We start from the raw sequence: 8,934 nt of genomic DNA on the forward strand, positions 1-8,934 counted from the left end.
TCATACATTATCGCTGTAATGAGTGTCCACGACCCAGACTCTGATAATAACGGAGTGGTGAATTGTGTTTTAAGTGAAACATTCCTTTCACCATCAATCTACATCGAACGGCTTCTTAGCCTAGTAACAGACATTGATTTGGACCGAGAGAGAGCCTCTGAGTATAACATCAGTGTGACGTGCTCTGATGAGGGCGTGCCCTCGCTCTCCAGCAGCGTCACTCTCACCTTACAGATATCAGATGTGAATGACAACGCGCCTGTCTTTGAGAGGAGCTCATATGAGGCCTACATTATAGAAAACAACACACCGGGCCTCTCTATATTCACAGTGAAAGCCAGAGACGCTGACTGGAACCAGAATGCCCGTGTTTCTTACATACTGGAGGACTCCTCGGTTAACGGAGTGCCCGTCTCCTCATATGTGTCGTTAGTGCTGATAGCGGAGTCATCCATGCAGTGGCGTCTTTTGACTACGAGCACATCAAGGATTTCCAGTTCCGTGTAAAAGCGCAGGATGGAGGCTCCCCTCCTCTCAGTAGCAATGTGACTGTGAAAATAATGATCCAGAGCAGAACGACAATGCGCCTCAGGTTCTGTATCCAGTCCAGACTAGCAGCTCTCTGGTGGCTGAAATGGTGCCCCGTTCAGCAGATGTTGGCTATCTTGTGACTAAAGTGGTGGCTGTTGATGTGACTCTGGACAGAATGCCTGGCTCTCGTATAAACTGCAGAAAGCGACAGACAGGGCGCTGTTTGAAGTGGGCTTACAGAATGGAGAAATAAGAACTATACGCCAAGTCAATGATAAGATGCTGTGAAACAAAGGCTCACTGTTGTAGTGGAGGACAACGGGCAGCCTCTCGTTCAGCTACAGTCAATGTTAATGTGGCGGTGGCGGACAGCTTTCCTGAAGTGCTCTCGGAGTTCACTGACTTTACGCACGACAAGGAGTACAATGACAACCTGACTTTTTACTTAGTCCTGCTTTGGCTGTAGTCTCATTTCTGTTCATCACATGTTTAGTTGTTATTATATCAGTGAAAATATACAGATGGAGACAGTCTCGTGTCCTCTATCATTCCAACCTCCCGGTTATTCCGTATTATCCACCGCGTTACGCAGACACTTTGGGGACAGGAACTCTACAGCACGTGTACAATTACGAGGTGTGCAGGACGACTGACTCAGAAAGAGTGACTGTCAGTTCACCAGACCCTGTAGTCAGAACGTACTGATAATGGACCCCAGCTCTACAGGGACGATGCAGCGGATGCAGAGTGAACAGAACAACCAGGATGAACCAGACTCGCCATTGGAGGTCTGTTATATTTAAATAATGAATTTTCCCCTACAGCTGTATTTTTGTGTGTAATGCATTTTTATAATCGTCTTTAACTGTTTTTAAATCGAGTCTTTACATTTGGAAGCTTTCCGTGGACAGAAATGCTGTTCATTCCCCTGATGTGGCCAATTCAGCACCACTGAGATGGACAGCGGTGCTTCGCAAAGAGGGACCTTTGACATAGGAAACGGTGAATTGTATTGACGTCTTCACCGTTGTCAAGACATGCAAACATTTGATATAATAAGAATTCATTTCATAAACTATATAACTAATTGTGTAATTGTATAAAAACCACGCTACCATACATCCGGTTTTCTAAAGTCGTTTCCGGTTGTGATGTACCTATAGTTTCAGAAACGTTTATCTTGTTTGAGATTACTTGTCCACATCCTGTGGTATCTATGTTTACAGTTGTTCATGTGTTAATATAGCCCACATGACTGGTTGGGTAAAACATGATTGGGCTGTACATTCTTTTTTGGAGACTCAAACCTTCCCAAACATTTTAGAATTGTTTCTTTCTTAAGAATAGCTGTAGTTCAGTGCATTGAACTCAGAGGGACGCTGTTGGTCAGCAGTGTGTGGCAGTTTTAGAGCAGATTTGCAGCAGTACCTCCCCCGTCATCTCGATATATTAGAGAGAAAAGAGTCGCACGCAGAGCGCACCGTCCGGGTTATAGAGAACACTAAGCACGAGACACCAGCTGCGATTCTTTTGTTCCAGCGATAAGGATTATTGGAAGACATTATTGTGTTTTCTGGATTATAATTTACAGAATATTTAAATTGCTAACGGATTGCATGGTGGTTGTGGTTTAATGGTGAAGGGAACATGTCGGACAGAACAATGACACGGCAGATACTGTTGTTTATCTCGGTCCTCTCTCTCAGTTCAGTGCACGGGCAGGTCAGTTACTCCATTCCAGAGGAAATGGCGAAAGGCTCTTTAGTCGGTAACATGGCGCAGGATTGGGTTTGGATATAAACGACTGAATCAGTAATGCTCGTATTCACGTTGGAAACAGCGCAGAATACATCGAGCTGAATAAAGAAAGGGGAGTTCTCCTTATCAAAGAGAGAATAGACCGTGAAGCGCTCTGCAGACAGACGACGCCTTGCGCACTACATTTTCAGATTATTATGGAGAACCCAATAGAATTTTATCGAGTCACAATTGAGATCATCGATATCAATGATAATGCTCCTGTTTCAAAAAAAATGCAATGAAATTCGAAATAAGTGAATCAGCTGTGATCGGAGCTAAATTTGTCTTGGAAAGAGCTTTTGATTCTGATATAGGAGCAAATGGACTCCAAAGCTACTCCCTTAATCCAACCGACATTTTATTTAAAATTACAAGTCAGGCTGATGGAAGTAAAAAGGTAGAGATGGTTTTGCAGAAGCCCCTCGACCGAGAGAAACAGGAGCAGATATCGTTAGTCTTAACTGCCCTCGATGGAGGTGAGCCTAGATGTCTGGAACAGTGCAGGTACACGTCACAGTCTTGGATGCAAACGACAACGCTCCGGTTTTTACGCAGGCAATATATAAGGCCAGTTTGGTGGAAAATTCACAGAGGGGTACATTATTAACTACAGTTCGTGCAACTGATATAGACAATGGTCAAACGGTTTAGTCACTTACTCAATATCAATGTAGTATCGATGGTATTTTGGATCTATTTGAAATAGATGAAAGCAATGGCGAAGTGCGTTTGATAGGCAAGGTCGACTATGAAACAGCTAAACATTACCAGATTGACATAGAAGCAAAAGATCAAGGCGGTCTTTCAGATTCTAGTAAATTAGTAGTGGACATTGTAGACGTTAACGACAACAACCCTTTGATTGACATGATGTCAACTTCTAAATCAATAGCAGAAAATTCCCCTTCTCATACGATTATACGCTGTAATGAGTGTCCACGACCCAGACTCTGAAAATAACGGAGTGGTGAATTGTGTTTAAGTGAAAACATTCCTTTCACCATTCAATCTACATCTAACGGCTTCTATAGCCTAGTAACAGACATGATTTGGACCGAGAGAGAGCCTCTGAGTATACATCAGTGTGACGTGCTCTGATGAGGGCGTGCCCTCGCTCTCCAGCAGCGTCACTCTCCACATTACACATACAGATGTGAATGACAACGCGCCTGTCTTTGAGAGGAGCTCATATGAGGCCTACATTATAGAAAACAACACACCGGGCCTCTCTATATTCACAGTGAAAGCCAGAGACGATGACTGGAACCAGAATGCCCGTGTTTCTTACATACTGGAGGACTCATCGGTTAACGGAGTGCCCGTCTCCTCATATGTGTCCGTTAGTGCTGATAGTGGAGTCATACATCTAGTGCGCTCTTTTGACTACGAGCAGATCAAGGATTTCCAGTTCCGCGTAAAAGCACAGGATGGAGCTCCCTCCTCTCAGTAGCAATGTGACTGTGAAAATAATGATCCAGGACCAGAACGACAACGCGCCTCAGGTTCTGTATCCAGTCCAGACTAGCAGCTCTCTGGTGGCTGAAATGGTGCCTCGTTCAGCAGATGTGGGCTATCTTGTTACTAAAGTGGTGGCTGTTGATGTGGACTCTGGGCAGAATGCCTGGCTCTCGTACAAACTGCAGAAAGCGACAGACAGAGCGCTGTTTGAAGTGGGTTCACAGAATGGTGAAATAAGAACTATACGCCAAGTCAATGAAAAGATGCTGTGAAACAAAGGCTCACTGTTGTAGTGGAGGACAACGGGCAGCCCTCTCGTTCCGCTACAGTCAATGTTAACGTGGCGGTGGCGGACAGCTTCCCTGAAGTGCTCTCGGAGTTCACTGACTTTACGCACGACAAGGAGTACAATGACAACCTGACTTTTTACTTAGTCTTGGCTTTGGCTGTAGTCTCATTCTGTTCATCACGTGTTTAGTGGATTATATCAGTGAAAATATACAGATGGAGACAGTCTCGCGTCCTCTATCATTCCAACCTCCGGTTATTCCGTATTATCCACCGCGTTACGCAGACACTTTGGGACAGGAACTCTACAGCACGTGTACAATTACGAGGTGTGCAGGACACTGACTCCAGAAAGAGTGACTGTCAGTTCGCCAGACCCTGTAGTCAGAACGTACTGATAATGGACCCCAGTTCTACAGGGACGATGCAGCGGATGCAGAGTGAAAAACATCCTGGATGAACCAGACCGCAATTGGAGGTCTGTTAAATTTAAATAATTAATTTCCCTCAAAGCTATATTTGTATGTGCTAATTTATTGTTTTAATCGTGTTTAACTGTTTACAATCGAGTCTTTTAATTTGGAAACTGTCCATGACAGTAAATGCTATTCATTCCACTGATGTTGTAAATTCATCACAACTGACATGGATAGTTCGCTGTTATAAGAATGCAATTCCTAAATCTATATCAGTCATGTGTATTTTATAGAAAGCACACTAGCGTCCATACATCCGGTTTTCTATTCTGTCGTTTCAGCAACGTGTATCTTGTTGGAGATTGCATGTCCACATCCTCTGGGCTCTATGTTTACAGTTGTTCATGTGTAATGACAGGTCACATGACTGGGTTGGGTTAAACTTGATAGACTATACTTTTGACTATAAACAGATCAAGGATTTCCAGTTCCGCGTAAAGGCGCACGATGTGGGCCTCCGCAAGATTCCCCAATAGAAATCTGTATTTTTTTAGTCATTACATTTTCCCTAAATGTCTACATTTTATTTGCAATCGAGTCTGTCAGAAGTGCTCTTCGTTCCACTGATATGTGGCCATTTCAGAAGCCTCATTCATGGACAGAGTTTCTTTGCGAAGAGGTGAATTTCAAATGGTTGCTTTGTTGTCTACCACAGTAGTCTAGTTTCACGCAACGTGCTTTTCGTTATACATTCTTTGCCCACACCCCTGACATATTGGGTTTACATTGTCATCATACATTGACCTATATGTGTTGATTTCACCTAATAGTATTCTGTATTTATCCTTCGGATACTCAAACCTTCTCATGTGTCACGATCGTCGTAAGGATGAGACCAAGGCGCAGCGTGGGTAGAGTTCCACATATTTAATAAATCAAAACTCACCAAACAAACCAAAATAAATAAATAAATAAGAACAAACGAAACGTGAAGCTACTGGTATGCACTCAGGCAACTCAATGTAGACAAGATCCCACGACACAAACGAGGAAAATGGCAACCTAAATATGATCCCCAATCAGAGACAACGAAACAGCTGTCTCTGATTGGGAACCATATCAGGCCAACATAGACATACAAAACCCCTAGACATACAACACCCATAGACATACAAAAACCCTAGACATACACAACTAGCGTACCCACCCTAGTCCCACCCTGACCTAACCAAAATATATAGAAAAACAGAGATATCTAAGGTCAGGGCGTGACACTCATATACATATGTTGCGGTGCGTTTATTGTTAAGGCAATCTGTAGTTCAGTGGATTGAACTCAGAGGGACGCTGTTGGTTAGTGTGTTGCAGTTTTAGAGCAGATTTGCAGCAGTACTTCCCCGTCATCTCGATATATTAAGAGAAAGAGAGAGCCGCACGCAGAGCGCACGGTCCGGTTACAGAGAACACTGAGCAAGGAGACTACGATCTTGGATTCTTTGTTCCAGTGAGACGGATATTGGCAGAGAATTGTGTTATTTTCTGAACTTACTTTTAACGGAATACTGCAAATGTTTAACGGATTATATGGTGTTTATGGTTTAATTGTGAAAAGGATATGTCGAACAGAACAATGACACGGCAAGTACTGTTGTTTATCTGGTCCTCTCTCTCAGTTCAGTGAACGGGCAGGTCAGTTACTCCATTCCAGAGGAAATGGCGAAAGGCTCTTTAGTCGGTAACATAGCGCAGGATTTGTGGTTTGGATATAAAACGACTGAAATCAGGTAAAGCTCATATTTATACTGGAGACAGCGCAGAATACATCGAGCTGAATAAGAAAGGGAGTGCTCTTTATCAAGGAAAGAATAGACCGTGAAGCTTGTGTGGAGAGACGACGCCATGCGCCTTTACACCATCAAATTATACTTGAAAACCCATTGGAATTTTACAGCATAACGATTGAGATCACAGACATCAATGATAATTCACCGGGTTTCAAAAAGAATGAAATGAAATTCGAAATAAGTGAGTCATCACAGCCCGGAGCTAGGTTCGTTTTGGATAGAGCAGTTGATAATGACGTTGTGGTTGAATGACCTGCAGAGCTATACCCTAAAACCAACCGATAATTTCATTTTAAAATCACACATTTTACCTGACGGTAGTAAAAATGTGGAAATGGTTTTGCAGACGCCTCTAGACCGAGAGAAACAGGAGCAGATATCGCTGATTTTTAACAGCAGTAGACGGAGGAGAGCCTCAGCTATCAGGAACAATGCGGATAATCATCACTGTACTAGACGCCAATGATAATGCACCTGTCTGTTCCCCAAGCCGTTTACAAGCTAGTGTACAGAGAATGCGCCTAAAGGCCACCATTGTAGCTACAGTAAGCGCGACTGATGCTGATCAGATTCATACGGAAAAGTGACATATTCTATATCAAACATCGTCGAGGCGGTGCTGAATTTTGAAAGTTGATAATGATGACTGGTTGTATGGAAGGGGAATTTTCTGCTATTGATTTAGAAGTTGACATCATGTCAATCAAAGGGTTGTTGTCGTTAACGTCTACAATGTCCACTACTAATTTACTGGAATCTGAMAGACCGCCTTGATCTTTTGCTTCTATGTCAATYTGGTAATGTTTAGCTGTTTCATAGTCGACCTTGCCTATCAAAYGCACCTCTCCATTACTCTCGCTAATTTGAAATAAGTCCAAAATACCAACTTTGCTACTTGATATTGAGTAAGTGACTAAACCGTTTAATCCATTGTCTATATCAGTTGCACGAACTGTAGTTAATAATGTACCCCTCTTTGAGTTCTCGACAACACTCGCCTTATATATTGCCTGTGTAAAAACAGGAGCGTTGTCGTTTACATCCAAGACTGTGACGTGTATCTGCACTGTTCCAGACATCGTAGGCTCACCTCCATCGAGGGCAGTTAAGACTAACGATATCTGCTCCCTTTTCTCTCGGTCGAGAGGCTTCTGCAAAACCATCTCTACCTTTTTACTTCCATCATCTTGCCCATGTAATTTCAGAAGGAAATGATCAGTTGGRTTAAGGGAGTAGCTTTGAAGTCCATTTATTCCTATATCAGAATCAAAAGCTCTTTCTAGTACAAATTTAGCTCCGGTCACAGCTGATTCGCTTATTTCGAATTTCATTGAATCCTTTTGGAAAACGGGAGCATTATCATTGATATCGATGATCTCAATTGTGATTCGATARAATTCTATTGGGTTCTCCATAATAATTTGAAAGTGTAAAGCACAAGGCGTCGTCTGTTCGCAGAGCGCTTCACGGTCTATTCTCTCTTTGATAAGGAGAACTCCCCTTTCTTTATTCAGCTCGATGTATTCTGCGCTGYTTCCAACGTGTATACGAGCTCTACCCGACTTCAGTCTTTTGATATCTAAACCCAAATCCTGCGCTATGTTACCGACTAAAGAGCCTTTCGCCATTTCCTCCGGAATAGAGTAACTGACCTGCCCGTGMACTGAACTGAGAGAGAGGACCGAGATAAACAACARTACTTGCCGTGTCATTGTTCTGTCCGACATTTCTCACTGCACAATTAAATCACAAATACCGTAAAGGTCCGTTAAGCAATTTGCAATATTCCGTTTCACGTAAATCCAGAAAATAACACAATCTTCCGCCAATAATCCGTATCTCTGGAACAAAAGAATCGCAGCTCGTTCCGTGCTTAATGTTCTCTGTAACCCGGACTGCCAGCTCTGCGTGCGGCTCTTTCCCTCTCTAAGACATCGAGATGAYGGGGGAGGTACTGCTGTAAATMTAAAACTGCAACACACTGACTAACAGCGTCCCTCTGWGTTGAATGGAMTGAACTACAGAAAACGAGAAATATTCCACCATATTTGAGATGGTTTGATTGTCCGTGGGATCAAATACAGCACTATGATGCTATATCAACACACATAGCCTCATGAATGAATAACAAATGCAAGGCAAAATCAATATATCTGAGGGATGTGGAGAAAGAACGTCTTATGAAAGACACGTCCGTGATATTATGTTAATATAGGAAGCTACAGGCTACCTATTGAAATAGAGCCTATTTGAAAGTGTTGCTGTCCATGGCCTTGGTGCTGAAATAACCACTTATTGGGGAATGAAGAGCATTTTTGACGGATTCAACTTCAAACAAAATCGCACAACACATTTAGACATAGGATACACATTAGAAAACTGGTATTGGGGAAAAATAATAACTCAAATATAACAGACCTCTATTGGGGAGTCTGGTTCATCCAGGATGTTCTTTTCTCTGCATCCGCTGATCGTCCCTGTAGAACTGGGGTCCATTATCAGTACGTTCTGACTACAGGGTCTGGCGAACTGACGCACTCTTTCTGGAGTCAGTCGTCCTGCACACCTCGTAATTGTACACGTGCTGAAGCTTCCTG

At 42.9% G+C, this 8,934-nt stretch overlaps 2 pseudogenes; both read left to right on the top strand.

Moving 5' to 3' along the window:
• LOC139027851 (protocadherin beta-7-like) overlaps positions 1-1,502 on the top strand; it is a 2,286-nt pseudogene extending 784 nt beyond the window's left edge.
• An 847-nt stretch (positions 1,503-2,349) lies between these two features.
• LOC139027852 (protocadherin gamma-A1-like) lies at positions 2,350-4,537 on the top strand (annotated as a pseudogene).
• Positions 4,538-8,934: the final 4,397 nt, after the last annotated feature.

The sequence above is a fragment of the Salvelinus sp. IW2-2015 genome, linkage group LG6.1 (assembly GCF_002910315.2).
Source record: "Salvelinus sp. IW2-2015 linkage group LG6.1, ASM291031v2, whole genome shotgun sequence".
Taxonomy (NCBI): Eukaryota; Metazoa; Chordata; class Actinopteri; order Salmoniformes; family Salmonidae; genus Salvelinus; species Salvelinus sp. IW2-2015.